This window comes from Stigmatopora argus, chromosome 6 (assembly GCF_051989625.1).
Source record: "Stigmatopora argus isolate UIUO_Sarg chromosome 6, RoL_Sarg_1.0, whole genome shotgun sequence".
Taxonomy (NCBI): Eukaryota; Metazoa; Chordata; class Actinopteri; order Syngnathiformes; family Syngnathidae; genus Stigmatopora; species Stigmatopora argus.
Genome location: NC_135392.1, coordinates 9,191,617 through 9,219,598, shown reverse-complemented (window position 1 = coordinate 9,219,598; position 27,982 = coordinate 9,191,617). Strand labels below are relative to the sequence as shown.

At 38.5% G+C, this 27,982-nt stretch overlaps 1 protein-coding gene across 1 annotated transcript in view; it reads left to right on the top strand.

The window, feature by feature from the left end:
• The window catches only part of cdh4 (cadherin 4, type 1, R-cadherin (retinal)), a 193,505-nt gene that overhangs the window by 23,464 nt on the left and 142,059 nt on the right, over positions 1 to 27,982 (top strand). Inside the window, exons 4-5 of the mRNA XM_077603427.1 lie at positions 5,193 to 5,342; positions 10,741 to 10,838. The gene's annotated coding sequence lies outside the window, so the exon portion shown is untranslated. The remainder of the gene's footprint in view (positions 1 to 5,192; positions 5,343 to 10,740; positions 10,839 to 27,982) is intronic.

The following is a 27,982-nucleotide window of genomic DNA, read 5'->3' as shown; positions in this document are numbered from 1 at the left end:
GACTTGATAGGCTACAATAACTATTCAATTTTAAAGATTTCCCATTTTACATGATTACAAGTTTTGAAATTATAAACCAAATAATTTTTAATATTAAAAATAACCATGCTTTTAATTTTTTTTGCATATATAAAGGATGTCAAAAGACTAATTTTAGTTGCCCTCCTGGCAAGTGCATAAATGCTGTTACGCTGCTAGTGTCAGCTTCAAACCTTCAAAATGTACTCTCCATTTTATTGAACAATAACACACTAAACTTAATAGATTAAACATAAACAAACCCATAAAATGTTCGTGTTCCTTTTACATCCAGTCCATCAGTCATAACATTTACATGATCCAAATTTAGGTGTATTGTATACAACCCCCATTAATTTCCGTCTTATTTGGGAGAATCTTTGAAAGCCTACAAAAGTCTGGGTCGAGGGTGTCACTTGTGTGAAAGTAGACGATAGTTCAAATCAACAATTTCTTTGCCTACATTTCAATATCAATCTGATGAAATAATACCCATTTTTGATCATTTTACCTGTAATCCGATTGTCATTTTGCCATAACAGAACATGAATGAATATTTTTGTGTCCTTTTGGTCTCTCAAGCTTGGTTATGCCATACCAAACCTCTGATTAGGCATGCAGAGGCTTTGCTCTCAAAGCCTGTGAGCTGCTAATTTGTGGACTGCTGTCCCACAGCATGTTGTGTAAGCACTGCCAGTGGGAACACACTCATCAAACACGTAATTTCAGGTATATTTAAGTTAGCCAAAAAAGTCAGGTCAAGTTAAAAGAAGTTTTCAACACTTGCTCCTGATTTTAGGTCGCCCATTTTCATTTTCAGCACGACCCGCACCTGCATAATCTGGACGCTATCTATTTTCTAGTCTTTTAGATATGTTTAAGAAGTCTGCCGAAATCTCAAAAGGATTTGGGTTCTTTTGAACCACCTTCCATAAGTGATTTTCATTTTTGAGGCTTGGTTTTGATCAAGCAGGGTATTTTCAGTCAATGTCCTTGCAATAATGAGCAAGCAAATTCGAAATCCATACTGTATGTCCAATTACACCTGACAACCCCAAGATAATTAACTCATTCCCTCCGGCCTTTGCTGCACGAAGAGCTATCTCAGTAGTTTAGTATGCAGGTACTCAGATTGCAAGTCAGAGCATATGAATTTCAAGATTTACAGGTAAATTTACATTCAATTATTCTTCAATTACCCAAAAGTTCCTGTTTTCTGTAATTTAGGAGGAAGCTGAAGTGCTTGGGGCAAGGGCAAACACAAACAGCTATAATATACAAATGCTACACGGGAAGACCTGAGCCAGGATTTTGATTTAAAGCTCAAAACAGTGAGGCAGCATGGAATTATTCTCTTACTTTTTGGTTTGCTGTCACAAGCCCAAATGCAAGGACACTTTTTAACAGAGCCGTTGCCCAGATAATGGATGGCATTCCTTCAATGAATCAAAACAATTTTGCTTTATTTCTTTCAACAACCCATAGAGCAAATGTATTCACTTACGGATACAAACAAAACTGATTGAGGTTTTCATCACTGGAGTGTCCTTACGCTGCACAACAGCTCTCTAAAGCCAACCCTAGTGAGAATCAATTTGCATCCCTTGGAATGAGCTGTGGCCAATTCCCATTGATATGTTTATTCAGTCCCTCCAAATGGGATTACAGACCAAGAGTGACCCTGTAAATACCATACCAAATTAATTTCTTGATGCATGTGAAGCATGTGCCGCCTTATGCGACTGGCATAAAAGTGCTCTGCTATGACAGTCATTTTTCTGTAGGAGGATGGAAAACAAATACTATTTTCATATTTACTGCTAGATAAACTGACTTCAACTGACTTCCTATGTCAGAATGCAAATCAGAAGTCATATATTGTCAGTGGTGCTGTTTTAACTTGGATCGTTTAAAATCACATTTTTTTCGACTCTTTAAACTTTTTTTTTTCCACTGATGTGTTATCTCAACATTTGAAATCATATTTACAGGTAAGTTGAGAGTCAAATATGAAAATACTTATTGAATTGTTAAAAAAACACAAGAGACAGGTTTAAAAATTGCCTGTGTTTTTGCAATTTTGACTTATTGACCACCTAAACATGACAGTGCATTTGCACACCAAGATCCGTACCCGCACCTTTGAACCATTCTACAGAAACAAGCAAACTTCTTCTGTCACAATTTTGCTTCAAAGGGGGTAATTACAGGCGTCATTCTTGTGTAAAACTGCAACACTACTAGTTTTGCACCCAGTGCATGATCTCACCCAAATTACTTTTTGTTCGTACAACGCCATCTGTACACAAACTAAACGGATACCACAAATCCATCAGAGTTTCAGCCTCTCAAGATTATGGTGTAAAACTTGAGAGAGAACCAGGAGAGGGCCACAGATCAAGTGCTACTTTATTGGACACCAATTTCCAATCACTCAGAGTGATATACTTAGCTGCTGGGCCGGTCTAGAGGCCACTGTAATGAGATTCCTACTGCTTCAACCAGCGAGCACTGACATCCAAGCAACATCCCCAAACTGACTTGCTCATCTCATTTATTTCCCAAATGAGCAGAAAGTCCAATCTCCATGATAGATAATAAAAGAAGGGTATGACATAAAAGGGCAGTGCAGTGCTTGTACAAGGAAATTTTAAAAATATTCAGTGTACCACCTGAAGAAGGAACTAGCTCAGCCATATTTATGCTTCAAATTTATTTACAGAGACAGGAAAATCACACACACAAACACATTACCCCCTGCCTAGCAACAAGGAATGGAACAGTGTGTTTATGGAAGTAAATATGGCCCACAAGTAGGTCTAGTCCTGATAAAATTGGAGAAAAACCACCACCATCACAATGTGTTAGGGTCAAAAAATTCAAAATGAGGGAATATTTGCCCAAAACAGAGTTTAGCTCTTCCATGATGTGTCACAATAGTGTATTCAATTAAAAAAGTGCCGAAAAACGGGTATAAACCATTTCATTCTCTCTCTTTGTTGCTCTTTTTTGTCCATTTTATTGGTGTGTGCATCTGTATTGAAGTGCCTGCATGCTTGTGGCACATGTGTGTGCTTACTGAGACCTGCTGAGAGCACCCAAATGCACCCAGAGGGGTGTCAGGGGACAGCTGGCAGGGACGGAGAAGAGTGCATGCTGCCAAGCAGCATTAGTCACACCCATTACTCACGCACTGTGCGCTGGAAGACACAAAAGTGACTGCACCCCTGACGTCCACAATGCACAAAATTCTCATTAACAATTTCACGGGAAGAAAGGATGGGGGAGCAATTAGAGATGGGCTCAAGATGCTTCAGAGAAAGAGATGAAGGATCATCATCATCAGAATCATAATCATCAGTCATTGGCACAGTTACACGCTCAGACATTTTTGTGACCTCCCGTGGGTCTTCTTGCCTAAAATAACAAAATGCTAGTAAACGCTTGCTAATCCATCCAGGCAATGTGAGAAGTGATGGAATGCGTCTCCAAGGTTTTGCTCAGCAACTACCACCTTCGTCTGCCTCGAAGGACAAACACGTCCAAAGTAGTGATGATCTGTGCAGAGATGTGATCTAGGCCAGGCGTTCATCTTCCACTTTTAGAAGCCGGCTAATGAAGCCACAAACAGGCTGACCCTGTGGGACGTGCACTGCGTCTGCTGCAATGATGGAAGGAAATTTGAGGACTAATTGGATGCACCCATGTTTGCAGTGTAATTGCACTTATCTCACACTCACCTTCAAGGCTCATGAAGAGACCTGAGATTAATTGACCCCAGTGTTGCCATTTGAAAGATAGCGAATAGCCCAGCCTCATGTTTTGGGGATTTTGACGCACGCCTTTGCATAGGACAAATTCTGCTTAATCTCGCCTCCGCTCTGACTAACAAATGCTCGCGGCAGTTTTCTTTTAATAGAATTCTCCATGATCATCATTTTACAGCCCTACTCCCACTAGCCCACACTAATGGGTCAGAGCCACCACTTTAAGAGTGTGATGCGGTAATGGCCGTGCTTTTAGCTTGCTCATGTGCAAGGGAGTATGGGACTAACAAGCTGCAGAACATAGAGGCAAATAATTTGAGTGGGCTGTAAATTTTGGTCATGAGGCAGCTCGTTGGAATGAAACTGTTTTCGGCTACACAGTATGTGACTTTCTCAACACGCATGAAATGCATAGTGAAACTCAGCATCGGTGGAGCTGGCTTTATCATGTCATTCTGTTGCTTTTAAATCTGAAGATTGTTTTCAAGGTCAATTGTCATCTCACAAAGTGGCCGTGTTTTTGCAACACTGCGACCTTGCTATACATGTCTGAGCTGATATCTGCAAGGCTCATAAGTCTGGTCCAAGGCTTCGAGCCTAGTCTTTAGTCAATGTCAGAAGTTTGGCAAGATCAGCTTTTCAATTATGATGGCTCAGCACGTTTTCATGCACTCCTAAGATGCAGGTTACCACCACTGAGCTCAGAATAGTAGACGCTTGAACACACATGGATTAGGGTAAATGTAAGTTAATGTGAGGGGACTCAAAAATGTTCACGCAAGGAGTTTTTTGTAGAATTATTTGACAAGGCTCTGCTTTTTACTTCATTCAAAAACAGAAATGTAATTCACACTGATAATTATCTTCAAATCAAGATAATTATTGTAAAAGTGTCATTTGTTTTGTCAAAGTTGATGTGAAAGAATTCCACGAGACGCTCCGTTATGCATTAATGGAATTTATAAATAGTGTGACATCAACTATTGCTGCTATTGTCAGTTTTCTACATTCAGTTTTAACACCTAAACTGTACTCAAATATACTAAATTATTAGATTTTTTCACACTATATTTTCCAATGTCAATTAACAAGGATTATGCCATATGGATTATTGTCTTGTTTAGAATATATTTACCTATGTTACATGCTACAAGCAGCAAGACTTCACCTAATGAGCTTGGCGCATGTGTCGATGTATCTTTGTAGCAGGATCAATCTTTATTGATTGTTAACCTTTTACAACCATTTCATTACATTTGTGGGAAGGTAATTTATACATTTTAAATTCTTCAGACACCCCAAAGAATTTAATATTAAAAAGTCAAACAACACCAGGAAAGTCTGTTTTGACGGGTTACAAAATTATCCAGTCATCCATTAATTTTTAATATCTGTTCATGTCTTCAGCTAGCATCTATCCTGCTGACTTTGGGTGAAAGGTGGACGGCACTGTCGACTAGAGGCCAGTCAATTAGTCGAAACATAAAGGGAAAGATTTTCACTTACTTTCCCAGTGCGAGAGAGTGGAAAGTGAACTTAAGCCTGCAGAGAAGTCAGGTGGGTGTATCGCCACAACACCAGTGACAGATTATGACTTATTCATTATAATTTCATAAATAAATAAAAAGTTGTTTTAAAATACACTAGTCGTATGTACCAACTTATATGGATAGTGTTGAAGTTGGGTTTAAAATGCTCATTGCAGCAAAATATTTAGCTTGAATTGACACTAAACTATGCGTATTTGACAGGTAATGGAAACCAGCGTATTCAATGCGTCAACTCTGGGCCAAAATGTGATTATTTAATCTACAAATAGAAGGGAGTTTATTTAAATTGTACTTTCTGTGGTATTACCAATGCCATTCTCATATCTATTTTATGTAATTGTTAAAGTTTGGTTCCAAATCTTACAGCCTTTTTGATATGTACAATTGTTAACCCTAATCCTTGTAAAACAGTGGCATTTTACGTAAAAAGATGTTTTTTCCATGCCGACTTGAAGTCAAATAAAATATGAAATATGTTTTTATCTTATGCGGCCAAATGCATTTGACTGAGAGAAAAAAACTTTCTGAATAGGTGGTTGTATCTACATAATGATGACGAGCCAGATTAATTAAATCCTTAAAAATAGTGTCACAAATCTAAAGAATACTCAGAAAATAAATCTATTCAAACTAAAAATAAAAACAAGGAATGCCAATAACAGAAGATGTAATGTATGGAGATCCTTGCGAATATAATGCGCAGAAGTCTCTCAATGCGCAACGCAAAGCGGCAGTTGTGTTAGCTGACAAAAGTGTTTTGAACCTATCATTTGGATTTGGCTGATACTTTGAGAAGAACGAGAACAGCAGATGGCTGAATTGCGAAGGGACTAAAGAAAATGGGCAAAAAAACAAGGGAAGCAATTCATGCTCAAACATAGTATGTTAAGAATAGAAATAAAACCAAAACCAAAAACAAAAATATTTTTCCCCCACAATTACCTGCTTACTAAACTTAAACTTAACCTTCTCAAATGTGCTAAAAGTGATGCATCTAGTGGAGTTGTTCGTTCCCTGCGTCTCTGTTGTTTGTGCAAAGAGCAGAATTAGTCTTGTGTCTCTGCAGCTCGAAGAAGAGATGGAGTTTGATGGGCCTGACCTTTCATTTGCGTGTGCCTCCATGCATGGCACACCACCCAAAGAACACTTGTCAGCACTGTGCACAAACAATATGTTCGTGTAGGCACCGTAATCGTTCAAATTGAGTAAGAAGGAAGACGAGAAAAAAGAAGTCGAGGTGGAAAGGTCACATTTGTGCATTGCCGCTGTGTGCGGCAGGTAGAGCCTGTTGGGAAGATTTTTTTAATACACACTATTTGAAAGCAAAAGACAGACAACGAGAGACGAACACTGACTGAAGCAAAATGTCAACATGATAAACCCAACCTTTACAAGCAGTCCTTGCTCTAAGTGAGCTCGTGTCCCAGAATTATTAATCAGATGTATATCAAATTGTTTGGGAATAATTAATTCGACGAGGTTAGTCATATATTCCGTCTGTGGCGTCTATAAATCTTGAGCTTGTGGCTAATATATTCGCTGAGCAGCGCTCGTGTGGAACGCCTGTAGGGGGGAAAAATGCGCTTTTTATTGCTAGTGAGGATGCTGCTTGTTAAACAAGCCTCATCAAAGCTCCACGGGTGCCAGGCTCATGTGAAAGAGAGATCAATCTGTCTGACCTGTGTCAAGTCTTTGATAGATGAAGCAGGAGAGAGGGAGGAGCCATCATCATATACCTCGGAGACTAAGCCCTCTGGCTGCCACTCAGTCAGGCTGGATGCACCGCGCCCGGCTCAACAGAGCTGTCAGCTGCCATGACAGGCTTGGATACCTCAAGGATTTACTGTAGAAATAAGTTGATTACATTATTCAAACATTGCATTCTTGATTATTGTGTCTTTGACAGTCAAAGGTCACGATGATGATATACAATTGAATCCCAGAATACGGATATCTATTTGGATTAGGAGAATGGTTTTCAGGGCGGCCCAGTGTAGAGGGTGGTAGCGCTTCGGCCTCACATCTCTGGGGTTCTGGGTTCAAATCCAGGTCATGTCCACCTGTGTAGAGTTTGCATGTTCTCCCTGGGCCTGCATGGGTTTCCTCCCACATTCCAAAAACATGCATGGTAGGCTGATTGAACACTTTCCTTTAGGTATGAGTGTGAGTGTGCATGGTTGTCCGTCTCCTTGTGCCCTGCGATTGGCTGGCCACCGATTCAGGGTGTCCCCTGGCTTTTGCCCATAGTTAGCTGGGATAGGCTCTCTCTGGCACCCTCAGGAGCCTCGTGGGGAGAAGAGGGTCGTAAAAGTAGATATAATCCACTACAATGCATCAAGTACAGTTCAGTTGTACTCAACTTTTAACTCAGGGGGTACATTACTGAATTGTATAAATTGTACTTCACTGGGCTACTACCCATAGTCCTTTTCATTTTAAAATAAGCATATAATGAGCATATAAATAATAAAAAATGTTAAAATGACCACACAACATTTGTGTTTAAATACAAAATAGGAACATCTCGTTATTGTCATGCAAATGCCACAAAAATGACATTTTGTTGCTTCTAGGATTAGCGATCACATCTCATTACATGCAAAACGTACAATGTCTTATCACCTTTTGACTCGAACCAATGATGAATGTCTTTCCAAATTAATGTACCTATAACCCTTCATACATGAAATATGAAATCATTTTTGATGATGCAATGTCCCGTTTAATGTTAAAGATTCAAAAGTAGCTTTGTCTTAATTGCTTCCTGAGCTGTGTCGGTTCCCCATTGGTTTATAGGCCAAAATCTATGCAGGGCTTAATGAGTGTTCGTAGCGCTACACAGCAGAGGGTAAAGATTGATGGTTTTCATTGAGATAAAGGTAACCTTATCACATTACTGTTAATAAAACATTATTCATTAGGTCAGTGATGAAGCCCCTGCCAGTTCTTCACCATGCTGTTCATGGACAGGCTTGTTAGACTCATGCAAGCTTGGCTTTTGAAAAGCAATTTCTATTCAGCATTGTCGTGGTAGTTGATAGTGTAGAAAAAATCTCCCAAATGATTGGAATTGCAACGTGTACGTAATGCAAAATATTCTGCAAAGTTGACGTTTCAGTTACTATACAAAATTTCTTGTAGATTCAGATATTATATTATGTTTAAAAATGTAGTTTTTAACAGAGAACATGATACCTGTTTGATTTCTAGTATACTGGCACCTGCCATGTGAATTTACAATGTATGTATGGACTGTCCGCTTTAGAACATTTTCGATTTTCCAATAACAAAGTACCACCTGTCACCTCTTGAGACTGAGTCTTTTGAGTTAAACACAAGACTGTATTTACTGTGTTTATATCTCTAAAGTCTTACTTGTCTCAACAGTCAGAGTGCAAAAGAGAGCTTGTTTCATTTGCACAAGTTTTCTGATATCTAAAATGATTCACTGCACAAATATTGGACTTGGGAGAATGTAACATAAAACTGAAATGGAAAATTCAAAACTTACTTAATTGCTGGCTCTTGTGCCCAAATATTTTTTGAAGCATGTCTTGGCTACTCTCACTGTGTCGATTTACTTGCAAGCATCCCACTGTGGTCATGCTGGGATGCTCATTGAGCTCCATTTTCTGTAAGATCAGAGTTGGCGCAAGCTTGTCTCTGGGGGCAATGTTAGCAAAATAATAGCGCACTTTTCTTATTCGCAAATTGCCTTTTCCTAACAAACCTGCCGGGTTGTTGAAGCTTTGCTCTGCATGTCAGCTCAATGTTGTGAACTGGGACTCTTGAAACTGGAAGACTGGCTTATTGATCTTAGAACACAATTGATTAGTCCATTGTAGTGTTAAAACAATCAAAAAACTTTGATCGAAGAAGTAAGAAACTTGATGTATGTGTATGTAGATGTGTAGAAACTTGACAAGTGCGTTATTAATACTATTGTGAAGCTACACAACATATTAAAAACTCAACATAGCTCCAAAACCTAACCTTACTGTAAAATAACATGAGATTGTGCCAGTTGAAAGAATGCTAAAAAGAACATCCTTGAGAAAATATTTTGGACTAAAATTTGTGTAAAATGCCTATCATTCACTCATCGATCATTTGATTCCATCTTCTCCATTTTAAAGAGCAATAATGAGATCATAGTCCAATCCGAAATAGTTAATTTCTTTAAAAAAACTCATTAGAGGTGTTTGTGGCCAACACATTTCTGCTCACAGATCTGGCTCAGGAGATCTGAAAGCAATCAGCTGTGTATTATGAATACAATGCTAGACAACTTCCACAAAGTGCTTGTTTGGACTCAGGTTTCAAAAACGATGAGCCAGTCAATAGGACCAATGCCTTTGTCATCCAAGAAATGCTGACACAAGTATGATTTGTCATGCACCAACGGGAGAATTGCACAAATAGGCACAATAGGTCTGAAATCACACTTTAATGCTTTCAGCAGTTGTGTACTTCAGACTAGTATGGGAATGTGTGCAGATATGCCTTAAATCCTAATCTGGCCATGCTGGGGAGAGGCAGCAGAATGTTCTCAAGAGTTACCCGACAGTCATACGGTATCTGTTACCCGTGTGCGGTCGATTGGTCACCGGTCTTTTGGTCGCCGGTCTTTTGGTCGCCCTGACTGCGACAACGGGCGACCAAAAGACCGGCGACCAAAAGACCGGCGACAAAACAAGGTAAAACAACACGGTCTACGCATCAATAAAAGCCAACAATGGCCATGAGCAGTTTCACTGAGCCGACGTGTGAGTGTATAAGAGTTTGTATGTACATGAGCTGTCCCCTTAGGAAGGTACGTCCGTCAGGGTCTTAGCAAGTTCTCCAACAAAAAAACAATAAAAGTCTGGGAAATTTGGAGCTTTTCTTTAGCCTAATAATTAATAGGGCATTAAGTATGACTAAATAGTAATTTGCAGTTTGTATTTAGGGAATTTGAGCAACGATTTAAATGGTAATTATCACTTACCTTCCGGGCGACCAAAAGACCGGCGACCAATCGACTGTGTACCTCTGTTACCTGACCCCAGTATGAATATGATCATATTTGTAGGGGTAAAACTTACTGAACTGTAAATATAATGTTCCTGGTATAAGTCAAGAGGTTTTGATATTCACAACGTTTCCAATGAGCCTGTTAGTAGGAGTAAAAGGTTGTGCTGCATTGTCAACCTTTTTTTGAGTTAAAAAATACTTTAAAGGTGGCCTCAAGCGGCTTTCTTTACATTACATTTTTATAACCTTAAATGCCATTTTAATCGGTTGTTAGCTATCTCTTACAGGATTTCAGAGGCTGTAGTAAATTTAGCATTACATGATCTTGAAAAAAAAATCCTATTGCCCTTGAAGCTTGTATTCTGAAACATCCTAAATCTTCACATTTTCAGGAATTCTGGACGTGTCCATTTCAATGACCTGTTGATGGGCAGTGGAAGGAGGGAAAGAGCGTCGTAAATGCCGTTTGCCCGTGTGCTCCAATCCCAAAGTGAGTAGTGACACACACTTGTTTGCAAAAGCTGTTACTTGTTGCTGAAACATGCATTATTTAGGTTACAGGGTTCTCAATTTTAGGAAAAATGTTTGATTAAATGAAAATAATCTAGCATACACATGTTACATCACTTCTATTCCATATTTTTGTGGAATTACTTCCTCATATTTATGCATTTTTATGTTACTGCGATCTTGGTCTGGACCAATAATTGAAGCAATGAATATGTTTCAATAATAGGGAAGAAAAAGCACATCATGTATAATAATTACCTGTGACTTATTCAGTTACCTGAATAATTTGTAGTTTGATCTCACGATCTTCATCCTTCTTTTCCTGCAAACATGCAATCAACTGCAACAAACTGTTATTTACTGAATTAAGTTTTCACATAAACAACAATGTTAATTTTATGCAGATTTAAACAACAGCCCCCGATTTATAATACAATTTAAAATGAAAAGTCAACTTAGTTGCTCTCACTTTCTAAATTGAGCACATTACCGTGATTTTAGATTTTTGTTGTAACAAAAGCGAATTTGGTCAGAACAGTTTATTGTTACCCTTAATCTTGCCTATAACATGCCAAGGTGTTCGACTCATACAAGATGCTACGGTTCATTGTGTCCCCTGAATAGATTGCAAGATAAATTCAAAACAACGAAGGCTACAGGAAATGATGTCCCAAATGATAAGACACAGCGCTTCATCATTTGTGGCCATCTTTATAAATGACTTAGCTACCCCTCCCCATACACACACACCCACTTACCTCCCATACCATCTCTTATCTCCACGCAGTAATTAAAGTCACAAAGGAATATTTTATGCTGGACATAAACCTATTCAAAATGGAATTAAAGATGTTATCACATAAACTGAAATAATATTTTTTTCAAAAATGCTGTGTGGAATTACAATCACCATACTGCCATCTCAGCATCGCTCATCCTGAATTAAAAGGTGACATCTACAGGTAGGTGAATATTACGAAAACAAAACATGTGCCGGGCAAACAGTAGAACTTAAAAAATGATCATGATTAATATCTTTTTTTTTTTTTCACACCTTTTTGCATTTACTCGGAATTGGTGTATTGCGTTCTTTCACTGTACCAGGAGTGATTTAGTTCAATAGCAGGAGCAGATGTGGTGCGGGTGAGGGGGGTCGAAGTCACAGAACAAATTGTGAAGCTTGCAAGTCTCCATTTTATTAAATATCCAGCTTTGCACAATCAGAAAACTTCTCAGGTTATTACTCCTACTGGGTCATGGTAACCCTGCATAGAACTTGGTAGACGCTGTTCCATTACCTTATTTCCAGACTGTAGTGACAATGAGCATTCTTGTCTGAAACACAATAAGGAAGGAGTGGGAGGCCGTCTCCTTATCCTTGCTCAGTATCTCATTAAATAAACCTCATCACTATTTAAGAGAGGCTAAAGATTTCCTGTGAGGCTGTGGAATCATTATTATTGTTCAACATATACGCTAGAGTGAGCTTACATTTAAAATGTTAATACCTCTGAAAAAAATGTAGTCTTTTAGTATCTTATTCTTGTGAAGCCCATTCTATAATCATCAGCTGTGTTGTCACACTTAAATTTATATCCGGCTTGGAGACGCAGCCTAAAATAAAAACGAATGTCCGCTTGGTTTTTTCTGGTAGCAGTCTTATCCCTCTCGACGGCAATCTACATGGTCTTTGTCTTCCAGCTAAGCATTTCCTCAACACTAACAGTGTGATTAAAAACTCATTTCAGCAGTAATTCCACCGTTAAGCACCTTTCTTCGTCTCGAGTTAGATTCTCATAATCCACCAACTGACGTATGCCTCTGCTTTGTTGAGGCCATTCCAAACTGCCGGGGCAACAAATGTTTTAATTAAAGGAAGAAAAAGTGAGCTGAGGTAGTTAGACATGCTTAATTGAGGTTGAGAGATGGCCCTTTCAATGTCAGCGGAAAACAAACACAGACAAAGCTTTGGTCAATACAGCCAGGAAGTGAAAGATAGCAGAGATTTACTTAGACAAATATCTCACTCTCACATCAGCAATGGAGAACACATACCATTAGGAACATTAAATAACATGCAGCACTATATCTGTGAAGGATAGAGGCATTAAATATTAAAGAATAACAATCTGCCATCCAATATATGTATATATATATATATATATATATATATATATATATATATATATATATATATATATATATATATATATACATACATACACGCAAACACACATAAATGACTGTGTGATGCATTTGTACATGGAAAACTACTGTGCTCAGAATTAAAGACAATGAAAGACACTGCTATCAATATCTACCAGCTGATGTGCAGTTTTCGTGTAAGAAACAGTCTATTTCTGTCATTTTCAATGAATTTAACTCCCATAGGACAGGCAAAGTGTATATAACAAGGAACTGTAACAATTCCCATTGGAATTGCTCTACGAGTGCACAAAGGAGACAAAATGATGTTTCTTGTTAGCTCCTCTCCATTTCTTGTGTTGCTATGATTAAATGATGAATAAAACGAAAGCGTGTCATCACTCATAGTGATATGATCAGACTGAGTATGAATGTGTTTTGGTTGAAGTGACATATTGATTACATTTCAGCTACCCAAAGGCAGTGGAATATTTGGTTCACATTGTTTCATTTGCAGAGAAAACGAGTTTGGTCATTATGATATCGATGTTAGGTGGACCTGGCAATCACAATACAGACATGACAGCTAAGAATATAACAATGAGAGGGACTAATTGGCAGTGGAAAGAAAGGACAGCACACGTAAATTCATTGATTGATTTGATTGATTAATGCATCGAAGAATCCTTTTTGGGAACGTCAGACTTTTAAAAGTATTCATTTTTTATAAGTTGTCGTTAAGTGTCACCCTGTGTCGTTCTGCACACATTTTGCTCACCTCCTGTTCAGATTGTGCAGCTTTTTAAATGAGATTGGCCATTACTCATGAATCCTGTTGACACAGCCCTTGACCATCTCTGCTGTCTGGGGCATCTCCAATTTACAGGTAGCCATGCGCCTATTTCGGATCACTGCAGAATTCTATGACCTTTGCTTCGCTTCCGGAAATTATCCTACTATATGTGCTTAAAAAAATTCACACGAATATTATGGAAAAACCCTCCATAAGAATTTCTATCGATCTGTCACCCCAGATATCTAAATTAGGGGATATATTTTATTTATTTCATTACACCCGTGTTAGTACACTACAAAGCCATTTTCTGTCTTTGCAAATGGAGTAGTGGTCCTCTTGGGAACCCTTAGGATAGATTAACATGAAGGATTTTTTTAATGTTCCAAGCAATTAAACATGTGCATGTATTTAGGGTTAAATGGAACATTAATTGCCAGTATCGATCGATGTTTAATCTTTCAATAGATGTGTGTTTAGATTTAACAACGTTACTATGTTTAGGCATCTGTGTTGTTAACGTAAACCTAACAACTTTCAATATAGTACTTTCTTTTAAAATCAGCTTCATTAGTATGACTTTAAAGTCATTGTTTGGTATTGCAATTTAACATAAATACATACACGTCGGCCTCACTGGGGGAGACCTGGGTTCAAATTCAGGTCAGTCCATCTGTTTGGAGTTTGCATGTTCTCCCCAGCCTGCGTGCTTTTTCTCCAGGTACTCCGGTTTCCTCCCACATTCCAAAGACATGCATGGTAGACTGATTGGACACTCTAAATTGCTACTAGTGTGAGCGTGAATGGTTGTTTGTCTCCTTGTGCCCTGCAATTGGCTGGCCATCAATTTAGGGCATCCCCCGTATCTTGTCAAACGTATCTTGCATAAAACGTGAAAAAACTCACTTGCCTGTTACTACTCGATCAGGGCTTTGCCATCTTACCATAGTTAATTGTGCTCTGACTGGCCAGACGCAAATAGCCTTGATAGATTTGTTCGTAGCATTTACAATGTCAGCACATCCCAATAGTTGTTAAAGCTGATCGAAGGTCTTGCGGTCGATCGTTAAAATATCAGCCTTGATACCTGAGTAATGTGTATCCCATGCTATTATTGCAACCAGAGACTTGGTGAACACCATACCGCTACGGACATACTTCCTGGTTGTGCTGCTTATATCCGAGTATAAATACGGTAGCTGCTGCAAAATATTTTACAATACCTAGAAAACTTAAAACTAACCCAAAAATATGATCATGGGTGAAAATGAAGAAGAAGGTTGCTTAGTCAGGGACAGAAACATAACCACTGATGAAAACAAAACATTGCTAAGTCAAGGACAAAAATAACCCGCTGCCAAACCAGTGGGATAAAGGAAAATGAATTAGATAGAAAAGAAAAAAAGTTTAATAAGAGAATAAATTCAGTTCATGCCGTCACCCACTGACTTCCATAATAGAGTTGTAAAGTCAACCTCTGGGAGTTGCCATGTTAAAGTAAACTGCTGAGGTCAGCCTCTTGCAATGAAATATTGAATATGTATATAACCTTACTCGGGAGAGTAAGAGGGTTCAGGTTCAACGTGGTAATGATGCTTCTAGTCATATAGCCATGGCAGACATTATATGTTGAGTAAATGGCATACAGAAGTTCAGCTCATGGAATGCTGACATTGGGGAGTCAGCCCATGGCCAATATTATATTCTCAAGAATGGGATGGCTCAAAAGGAAGGAATATTGAACTGGATTCATAACATTCTAACTCTATCTTGGTCTTAAATGTAATGTAATGTCTTAAATGTTTTCATGTGTTATATTTTAGCCATCCCGGTGTATTTTGCTGAAATGTCAATCTCAATAAATCCCTCCGATGATACAATTAACAAGTAAACAAATATAACTGTTAGTTTAGTTGGTTAGTCAAGCTTGTTTGCTTATATTTAATCAAAGTTATACTGGTATAATGGAAAACCAGAAAAAAAGTTGATCGTTTTATATGCCATGAAACCTTCCTTGCTTTTTGTGGCTGGGGATAAAAAGTAATATCAAATTTTATACAGGAGGAGAATGGAATCACCTCTTTTAAAATCCCCTTCTGGTAAGCACACTGCAATAAATCAGTCTGCCTGATAAAATTGGAGGTGTTGGAACAAACTTCAACAATCTGTGAGGTCCAGCCCTAACAATAGACTGTATCCTCACTGCTGCATATAGTAATTAATCAAAGCACATGCAGCTTTTGTTTGCACTGTATAGGCTGAAACCCCTCAGAATATGATCCTCCTTTATAGTCTTTGTATCTGTTACATTGTGCATACAAATGCATACACATGCAAGATGAATGCCTTAACAATGGTGTAGTTAAGCATGGTCAGAAATGCTTCTGCTGCAACCAGGCTCCATCCATCAGCGCAAATGCTGAGTTAGCGTGTTTACATACTGAAAACAAGGCGTCTGCCCACCTGCAGAGAGGAAAAAAAACACTCCATCACTGATAATGATCCATAGCTATCCATAGAGTTAGGGAGCAGACAGGTAGCTTCAACAATAAGTGAATGAAATTTATTTAAACACCTTGGAGTTATTCACTGACGGGACAAGTCGCTTTTCTCCCAGACTAATGTCTGTGCATAATTGACCGCAGCATTAGAGGCTGGGCTTACAAAGGCAAGACTTTATTTAATACACTACTCATTGCTGCAAAAATCATGTAAGCCAATATACTGAGACTAAGTTTAGGCTGCATTGAAATTTTCTTGGCCCCAAATAATGGTTTTTGAACATGATGTATTTGCCAGTTTAGTTTCATACATCCACTGTTAGTCATTGTGAGCATTTTCTTTACAGTACAAAGAGTGATAGAGTGCTAATATATACAGCATTTACAGGAAAGGTGACCCTGAACTTCAATCATGTTATGACAATCTAAAACTCGATCGTACAGTATAGCACAGCACCGTTAAAAAGGCACAGACACTATAAGGGGATGACATTAGCAAATCATTCTCCTTTACCTGGTGTGCATCTTGAGAATGAATAATGAGTGGTTTTATCTGATCACCACCTATATAGTTAGTGGTACAGTATATCACAAATTTGCTACTGAGAGTTTTACCTTATGGATTCATTTATCAGTTTGTAAAGGTTCATTCAATATGAACTCCCCAAAGATATAAACATTTTGCAGAGGAATGGCTCTGATTCTGTTCACATTTATTCAAGAGATACTTGTGTTTTGTAGTACAATGCAACATTCTCTAGACTCATATGCTAAGTGGTTTCGGAGATAGGACTCCTTAAACGTTGCGTGCCACGACACTTTATGTGACCTTGTGAATCGCAAACTTATAGAGTTTAGGCTGGAAAGTGAATATCAAAGAACATTCTTTCAGAATTGCTTTACATAATGGCATAGATCCAGCCAGTCTCTTTTGTACACGCAGACCTGTCCCCACATAGAATGAATCCAGTGCATAAGTAACTATGTGCAAGTACTGTTTCCCTTACAGAAAATGAAACCAGTTAGGCCAATTCTGACTCCATTTTCAGATTTCAGCCTTTATCTCTTTCTCATTTACAAGACATTGACCTCCAAAAACCCAACAATAGAAGTTCGCAATTCACATGGCTAAAAAGGCAGCGTGACTAGGTCTTTTAGGGGGCTGTATGAGTGTAGAATTTTTTGTGTTCATTTTTCATGAAAGGGACTCCAGAATATATTTGGAGCTAAATCAGAATCAGTCACTTGCAGACCTCTACTTGAGTTCATTTAGAATGCCTTGTGAGCAAGGACAGATTGTTCTTCTACCTCACCAAAACGGAATGAAGTTTTTTGGAGAGGAAGATTTCTTTCACATCCCAGTCTGGTTACTATTTTAGCACCTGACCAAAAAAAGGGAGATACAACCTGAATAGGAATTTTATGTCTTGGATCAACGAATGCAAGCAGAAAAACGTGAATAGATCCTTTTTTGGGATCCCAACAATAAGGATTATGGAACATGTTGCCGAGCCACCAACGTTCAACCTCCCATCGGATAGACAGCTTTCCCTGCCCCTCATTGAATGATCACATTTGCACTTTATAATATCAGATAATCCTCTATCAACACAATCTCACGATACATGATCACCTAAATCCATTTCAAAGGCCATCCATTCAAATTGTATGTGTCATATTTTTCTGGGAGGGCCCAGGTGAGAGCACTGGTGAGTATCTGTCAGCCAGCCCTTCGGACCATTAGTCTTGCCCATTAGGTCTGCTATGATTGTTGTCTATCCGGGCCACACATCTACAGTCACAGTCTCTATTTGACCCAGGGCATCAACCCCCAAACAGCGACAGGGCTGACACTTAATGACTTTTCACATGCCCAGCTGGGACTCATGAATCCCCCATGTGTGCTGTTTGATCTGAAATGGTCCCCATCCATACCAGGAAATGAAGCTTTCACCTAAGGGTGTGGGGGAAAAAAGACTGTAAATGTAATTTTAGCAAAGAGAATATTAAGTGAATGCACAACTGCCCCCCAGAGATCAAATGTAATGGAATCCAAGCTGTGTAAAATCAGCATCAGTCACCACAAACAGTTGACCAATACTACCTTTTGAGGAAATATTTGAAATGAAAACTAAAAGGGGAAAGAAATAGCAAAACTAAGACATATCTCAAGGAAGACTACAGGTGATAATTGTAAAGCTGCACTTTCTGTTGTCAAGCTCCCTTCCTTCCTCACTGCTTTTATAGCTTATCTCATTGATTCCAAGAAAATAGGATCATCTTAAGCATGACACCTGGTAATGGAGCCTAATTGCAGCAAAATCCTGTTCACAGAGCCAATAGCACATCGATCCCCTCCTCATCTGGTTTGAAGACGACATGTACTCGATAGAATCCTGCCTGGAGAAACAATTGGTAAATTTGGACGGTTTCCACAAGCCCTACAAGCTGTCCCTCCTCCTCTTAGAAAAACATTTATTCTGATTAAGACTAATCCGACAAAGGCAACAAGAACTCTCCTCCGGAAGATTTTATTTTTAATGCTTAATGTTTATTAGGAACTACCAAATTAATCTAAATTACTTTGTGGAAGATCACTGTAAATCTTGTTATACATATCAGTAAGGAATCTGGCATGTGCAAACATTTGCAAACCTGACAGTATGTCCTGTGCCGTACCGGATGAACATCATGAGAGCTGGCTATGCCCAGGGGGAACAGTTGTTTGGATGGTGTTTACCCTACTAGCCCTCCCCCCTTCTCCCCCCAAAAATCCTGTTGGACTGCAAGATGCACTGAAACCTATCCTCTCAGCGCAAAACTACACCCTTTGGCACTAGAAAAAATACCTTGCCTTCCCAGTTACAAATCCTAACAACACATTCAAGCGTTTAGCAGCTAGAATCACCATGGTGTTCATCATATGCAATTGCCTCCCATTGCCTGATTCTAACTAACACAGGCAGCATTCTATTTTTTTATAACAAGGATTCTTCCACACTTTATTGTGATTATTCTGTATAAAATCACTTCATATACAGTATATTTATTAAAATGTACAGTCTTGCAGCAGTTACCTCTTAGTTGAATGGAAAATACAGTATTTCCATCTGGCGGTCGAGTGGTTAGTGAGTTGGCCTCAGGGTTCTGGGGTTGTGGGCTCAATCCCAGGTCAGTCCTCACTGCGTGCAGTTTCCATGTTCTCCCCAGGCTTGCATGGGTTTTCTTTGGGTATTCTGGTCACATCCCAAAAACATGCAGTGGTAGGCTGGTTAAAAACTCTAAATTGCTCAAAGATGTGCGTGTGAGCATGAATGGATGTCCGTCTCCTTGTGCCAAGAGATTGGCTGGTTACCGATTCAGGGTGTCCACCACCTGGTGCCCGTAGTGATGCTGGGATAGGCCAGTGCACCCAAGTGACCATTGTGTTAAATTCAAGTAGTAAGTCCTTTTGATTTAGACTACAAGCTAGTTTATATCAAAGGTTAAGAAAACAAAGCTTTCAATTTTCAAACATATACTGTGTGTTTCAAATCATTTGACAAAGCCCAACCTCGAACACTTAGTACTTACCTTTCATCTGAAGAGCTGGCCCTTGGAAGAAAATGATGGATAGCTGGCTGCTCAATATATAAATATATCCAGGTCTCACAATTTCTTCTTTTATTAAGAATTTAAATGCATACTGAAAACCCTTGTTCAGATCCCCCAAATATTATTTTGGAAGGCCAAACAAATGAATAACTAGTGTCTGCTTTTCAATCTGTCATCTCGGGAATAATGAAGAGGCCTTACTTTTTTCCACCCAATTTTTACTCCTTAAAGGAATGTATTATTACATAGAAGAATCTTTAAATGCCTGGTTTGAAAGTGAATTTGGATTTTTTTTTAATTCAGATGTGCAGTATGTTTTATCTGATTTGGCAGCTGTCAGTTGGATGAAGATGACATTGAGTCTCACCTCCTTTAAGGAGCCCTGAGGTCTTTTTCACAAACAAACAAGTCATGTCTACCTTGGGTTTGTTGTTTTGTGAAACATTTGAATATTAGTATTTTCTTGCATTTATGCCAGCAAATTTCTCTTTCCTGCCCTTGCAGGCATATCACCAGGAACTTTTTATGTATTGACAATCAACCATTATCCTCATCACTGCAATTAAAATGAGTTAGAGTTAGAGGAATCAATCATCTGGCTGTCTGGAGATTTTATCCTACAGATTCAGTTAAATCCCATGGACGTGCTTTCTCGCTGTTCAGTGAGCACTGTCCATTGTACTGAACTAAAAGGAGGTTGATGCAGGTTGAGTGAGGCTGTCGGGGAGGTGGAAGTAGACATGAGGAGCACTGGGACCTGAGCTTCGAGTGTCATGTATTTGCTATTTCTGTGCCAAAAAACTCCTTGTCTTTTCAACCCTAATATGCAATTGGGGAGATTTATTAAATACAATAGAAAAGTTACATTTTTCACATTTTAAATCAGTGGGCCATATGGTGCCTGTTACCTCAATTTTATTGGACCGCAGCAATCATTAAAACATATGAATGTGGCCAGTACAAGAAGTTTAAATTCAGCCTACATTCTGTTGCATTTCTTAGCCTTAACACTCGATGGAGCTAGTCAGCTAAAAATTGCCCCTACAATATCTTAGGGGTATAAACCTGACATGTTGAAATCAATGTAGAACACCACATAGAACAAAAACGTTTGGACACTCTTGTATTAAGTGGTTCTAAAGGATCAGATTTAGAGTTGAAAAAAGACATTTTTAAAAGTTGCAACACCTGCTTCTTTGTAATTTCCCATATAAACAATAATGTATGTATACTGAGCCTCTAAGTGTTGTGTGCAAGTTCTGTTTCAAACTGCTAGCAGATGTGTCATCTCTAGAGGAATAAATTTGTTTTAATCCAGTCTGCAGGTCACATCGTGTGCTTTTTGTGCACACTTAAACAGGAAGAGACACGTCATACCACAGTGAGTCAGAGTAAGAGACTTGCTCTGCTTAGCTGACAAACTCCACACTATTGCCTTCTGATATATTTATTCTTCCAAAGTGAAGACAAAAACATGAATGATAAGAAACAAACAGGCCTTTTTTTCATTTCAATATATTAGCTACAACATGAACTGGAGTTCTGAAGTAAACTTTCCACAAGAGGCCACATTGTGGGAGGCAAAAAGAAAAACAAGGCAGGTGGTTTGTTTAGCTGAAGGGATGTTACCAAAGAAAGAGTGCAAGATCTTTATTTGATTTCAAAACGTCTTTTTCATGCAGACTGTACAATATGTCCCCATTTGCCAGTAAGATTTCATTTCAATGCATGATGTTCAACAGTAAATATCCGTACACACAATATTGATTGTTCATCTGTGTGTTCTGGACAGAAGGGAAATTGTACAGTGTAGTTAGGGGGGGATTCAATTGTCGTGAATTTAATTATAGTTGGTTTCTCGTCAGCATAGATATACTGAGATTCAATACTGTAGTCTGACCCCCTTTCTCTGATTTCATCTCTTTAGGGACAGGCGCGTTATTCCGAAGAAAAGTGAGAATCGCTAATCTCTGTCCCTGTCGGTTAGCAAGTCTTGGCAACCCATACCCACAGAACCACAAAGGGTCATTTAGGGGGCAATGTGACAGTATCACCCTGGACCGAATAGGCCAAGACACACCAAAACTGTATGTGGTCTAACAAAAACACTAGCTATGGCTGTTGAAGAAACAAGTAATTATTTTATCAAAGATGAAGCTGAAAGAAATTTGTTCAACCTGATACATACATTTTCTGTTTAACCCTCTTGGAAGTCTCAGTTCAAAAGAAAATGTGCCAAAGTTAAACCCCACATCCTGCGGCCTTGCAGGTTATAAATATTTCCTTCCATGCAGAAAAACTTCTACAGGCTTTGAAAATTACAGTTATTAAACTTCTACAAAAAAATTAAATCTAGATGCCATGACATTTGTAATTATTCATAATTATTCATTTTTTTTATGCTAGTAGCTCCGTGAATGGCAGCCAAACAGTTAAATGAGTGCCCTATTATACGTTAGTTGAGCACTATACCAATAATAAAATGCACTCAACAAAGCTGTTTGAAAAACGGGTGTTCACTCATCTTAGGTCAGTACTTGTGGGAACCTTCAATTATGGCTTCTATATTGGAAGTATGTACTGATGAATCATTAGGCAATTGACATTTGATTGAATTTATGACCTTATTATGAGGAAGCATGGTTATTATTGCCATAAGTCACTGCTGATTAGCAATCTTATGACTTGAAAGTCCTAATTGTGTGAACCCAGAAAATTTGTTTTGTGTGAAGTTGATTAAATCAGATCTATAGAGACGTACATGCAAAAGGGAAAGTTAGTATTGATTAAGAATTATGAAAAAGATTTTCAAATACGCAATTAGTGTGAGGAAGTACTGCGGCACAACAACTTGATTGGACACCATTAATCACGTTTAAATGCCATGGTTGCAGAATTCAATGCCTATTCAGACAAGCCCCAAGTATTACCGTAGGAAGCATTGTTTCTGGTTTCACCTCAATATTTGTGCACACCGAGATAAAAATATCCTGCAAAAATAGAAGACATCAAATGTCAAAATATTCCAACACTTCAGCTAATTAACAGACGCTCATGTTTGAAGCAGGGATAGAAGAGTATCGCCTGAATGTGTGTTTGCTTGTTGAATTGCCGGAATCGAGACGTTTCCCCCCTCGTGTTCTGGCTGCATGATGAGGTCTGACGTCTGAACCTCTGTCCTGTCAAGTATGTGTTGGACGTTTTCGTCTGACAGGTCCTGAGCTTTACTTTGCACCCGAACTACCCTTCCCTTTCACACCACAGAGGTCAGGGATTTGTGTGCATGTGTGTGTACAAGGGAGAGTGGAAAAAGCCATAGCGAGTATTTTGAGAGAAGCTGTCTTCCCTTTCAGCCAAGCTCTCGTCAGGTCTTCTGGGTAAAAGAACTCCGACAGTATGTCCCCTAACTCACCTTCCACCGATCTGAGCCTGATATCAGCTTTCATTCATAGTACAAATGTGCGGATTGAGTGTGAGTGCCCACTCAAGTGTAACAACTTTGTCCTTTTTGTCCAAGTGTTTCTGTGAGGTGAGTACGAGTGTGTGCGTTACCCTGTGGTGAACTGTTTAATATTATCTGCAGCACATGGGCAGAAGACATCAGAATTTTTCGTAGTTCTCAGTCAGAACATAACCTGTCAGACTTGGACAGTTTCACATTCTCCCTAGTGAAAAGATGTGTGAAAGGTAGATTCTAATGCAGGACAGTGTTGTTAATTAAAAATGTAAACACGTGGAAAATTAACATCGATGGAAAGAACATTATGTTAAAAGTCTCACATGGTATTGGCTATGTGATGGCGTGGGTCTGCTTTTCAATTATAGAACCTGGGTCACTTGTGATTAATGGAATTAGAAATTCTGCTTTCACGTCAAATCCTGCAGGCATGCTGCTGTGTGGTGGCTGGTGGGGAAAAGGAGGGATGTAGCCTAAACGTAATGAGCAGAACAGGTGAAATCACCTACTAAATGCATACCATGGATAGTGCCTCGGGCTGTGAAACCAACTATAACAGTTCAGAATAAATAATTAAAACATTAAAATCTACAAGAGTAAATGAATTTCATTTGGGATTAATCAAAGGCACTGTTATTGGTAGAAAGCATGTCCTGACTCCCATTTAAAATGGAATTTGATTGCCTAATCTGAACTCAATTACATTCTCAGTGATAGAAGGCTGTGACTATGAAATTTACATACAATCTATGAGAATGTTTGCAAAAGAAATTTGACCTTTTTTGAATTCATCAATTGACAGAATATAACTCTAGCTAAAAAAATGTTGCACTTTTATAGTTAGTTCCAGGGTCATTCCAGTGCAGATTATATGTTATCAAGTGTTGATTTGGTGATTTATATTAATCTTTTAATCTCAAACCCAGTTACAAGTTTTTTTTTCTCTCAGCAAAGTAAATGTATTGGCCTCACTGTTTCAATATTTTTGGAAGGGAGCTGATTTGTCATGTCATAGAAAAGTAATTGTTAGCTTTCTGATTATAGTTGCATAAAGGCATGGGAGGCTCTGCTCGTTACTAGCTGCAGTTTCCAAAAGATCTATTACAACCAAGAATTGTTATTATAACCGTCAAGCAAGAACCATTTACGTTTACATTGACACAAGAGTGCTGAGACAGCTAGAGTTAGATGTCTGATATACATGCGTAATTATTGGTACCCTTCCATTAAAGAAAGGCACTTGATAAAATTCATGACACTGAAACTTTTTTCATTACATAAGCTAAAAAGTTGGCGGATATTCTTTTCAAGCTAATGTGGAATAAAACATCTTGGCTTGTTACATGCGCTAGGCTCATAATCCATAAAATACAAGTAATAGTAATTGATCTAGACTATTGTGACGTGGCCTTTCTTTAATCGTGATGCAAATCCTTTTGAATTATGTGTGAAAAGAACTGGAACGTGCAATTTCTAGAAGGCACATATTTCGCATTGCTGGATTCTGATTTCAGTCCTTGTACTTTCAAATAGATGAAGGCAAGATATCAGATCAGATTTTATGACTATTTGCTCCCTGAAATATTAAGGGTTGAGCTACTTTCTTGCAATTGCATGATTATATTTGTGAGTACCAAATATTGGATAGAATTTGATAGATCAATTGATCATCATCCCTAATCTGACGCATGTAGTAGGTCATAGTTTTCAACCTATGAGTGCACATTACATCAATCAAAAAACATGATAGCACCGTGAATGTTTCACAGAGTCATTTTGTGAGCAAGCACCATTTTGGTGACTAAGGTTAAAAGCACTGCTCCATGACACCATCTCTAATAATGTCATCAAATCTCAGAAATTTTTGAACTACAATTCTGGAGTTCATCCAAGCACATACTGCCCACTACATATTTCCCCTGTCACAGATGCCTCCGAATACCATCTGCTTTGCCTGTTTTGTAGAAAGACACGTGTCCTTCGAAGAGCCAGTAGCCTCTTTGTGACCTGAAATAGATTTGCACTTACGACTTTACCTGTCAAGTATTAGCCCCCTCTTGTTTGAGGCTTTACCTACCTGTCTCATCCTATGGTCCTGTGTGACAGGCAGCAAACCAGTCCTGACAGGGTCCCTGGCAGTGTCATGGGCTCACCGCAGAGAGCAGTAACTGTCTTCATTCATTTCCACTTTTCTGCTCTTGTGACCTGCACCGAACTGCTTTGAACCCAAGGTGTCTTCTCTTTCCTCACTGCTGAAAAATCAGAGTCGGTTCAGACATCCCATTATGTAATAGCTGGACGGTTCTTCTTCAGCATACATAACAACGGGGGGAGGAATAGGATTTTACTTTTGTATCTTGAACGAAATGCTCTCGTGGTGTGTTTGCATCCATGCAAAATGTCCTTGTTTTTTTGTAAATCTCTTTAGGTTTTAGATACGTCTATCTAATGTTCATCATTTCACACTGCTGCAGAACATTTGGATTATTGATGCAAATACATCAGAGGTTTATTAGTGTTTATTGCATATTTCTTTTTTTTTTTGCTATGCAAGAATACACCACTGCACGTCAGCGTTAAGTATTTCAAATCTTTGTTTTCTGAATTTGAACATACTTCTCATTTTAAAGCAGACTTTGTAGAGCAAGACCTAAAGAAAAAAATGGGAGGGTTGTGTGAGGCTATCCAATCCAATGTAAAAATAACAATTTTTACAAATGTATGTGTGGAAATTCAGCAAAATAGTGGAGATAAACTCATTAGTGTCTGAATGCTATTACGATTTGTGGTTTTTTGACTGATATATATTTCCTCCTGAAGTTATTTTCCCCTGCTTCTTCTGGTTTCTTTGTCCGAGTAAGCAAATAATGCTTTCATTTGCACATTTATTAGACAAGGCCATACAATGCAAATGCCTGAATTAACTCTTGCACCACACCTAGAGAAATACCACCAATACACACAATGATGTCAGTAACATACAATACATACACAAAATAAACATTTACTTAAGAAAATTATGTTGATCTCCATGGTGAAATCTTAAGGAATGACTAAGAGACACGATGATGTATATTCCCATGAGATAAGACATCCCAGTTAAAGGTTTGTGTCAGCGAACGATAGCTAAATGGCTCTAAATCGGATTTAATTTGATGTTTGATCTTCCTCACCCGAAAAGCATAATGGTCTTTTGAATATGTGATCTTGTCCATTGAGGCAGAATGATGAAAGTATCTTTCCATCTCTAGTCTTTTTAAAAGAACATTCATGGCCATGAGCATGATGGATTTGCAGCTGTTTCTCAAGGGGGGCCGATATCAATTTATGCCCCGAGCACAGCCCTGAAAAATCCCTTGTGAGTACATTTTTGGATATGTGTCAAAATATATTTTACAGCAGTGCTCCCTTGTGTATGGCTAACACTTGTAAACTTTGTGGATGCCATTTGAGACTATATACGTATTTGTACTGACTCCTCCAAAATCGAGATGGCGTCTTTGCAGAATTTTCCGTCAGAAACTGTTTTACCAGCAGTTTAAGAGTAAGGATCTGGGGAAATGAGGTTGACCCTGCTAATGGGAGAGCTCATCTGTTTCTTCCTGGCTAATTAGTCAAATTAACCAATCCCCTCCTTTCCGAAGTGACCTCGGTGTCTGGGCGAGCAGTTGATGTGGGGAGAATCTCTGAAGCAATTATTAACTCACCCCCATCATGACACAGATGCAATATTTTTTCCATCAACTTTGCGCTGATAAAAATCTGGTCCTTTTCCTCTTTAGCCAGAAGAGAACATCCATGATTTCGAAAAAATACATTTATATGAGGACTACTGCCCATAGTTAGCTGCGATATCTGCTGCCACCCTGGTGGCAATAAGCAGCACAGAACATGATGGATGGATGGATGAATGAATGAATGAATAGTACTAATTATATTGATATTACAGTCATAGACATCACTAAATACATTTTCATATTTTCAAAAATGTAATTTTTAATTTTTTGAATTATTCCTTTTGGGAATAATTGTAAAAAAAAGATTTCTTACGCCCTGTTCCTCGCTGTATTACTTTGTGCTCACCATTCATCCGCAGTACCGCCGAAAAAGGATGTCTGCAAAATACCAGGAAGTCAAAACTATGTTACCATAACATGTCAATGTAACGGGAAATATTGCATGCTTGCTCCCTTTTAACCTAATTTGTGCCCTTTATGTCTGAATCCCGATTTCACCCTTGGCTGACTAACAGCAGGTTAAACCACAACAGACGATTCTCTTTTTTTGTGCTTCACTAGATATTAAACTTGACCTTATCTGTAGAAAATCCACCTTTTTTTTTCGCTTTGACGTTATGCTTGAGGGCTGTCTCTTTTGCGTGTGCTAATAGGCAATTACGAAGGTGTGGATGAAATGTTTGGCCATTAAGTGATGTCAGAACTTGTTGCATTAAATGACAATAATAGTCTTGAAATACCAGCATACGTATGTGCGCACAAAAATGTGACATTATAGAATACTAATTAAAACCATGCTCAAAGTAGAACACCATACATGTATTTAAAACATTTTTAAAGGTTTTCAGTCGTCTATTCATAAGCTTTTCTTTCATCTCTATCTTTGCCGGTAGATAT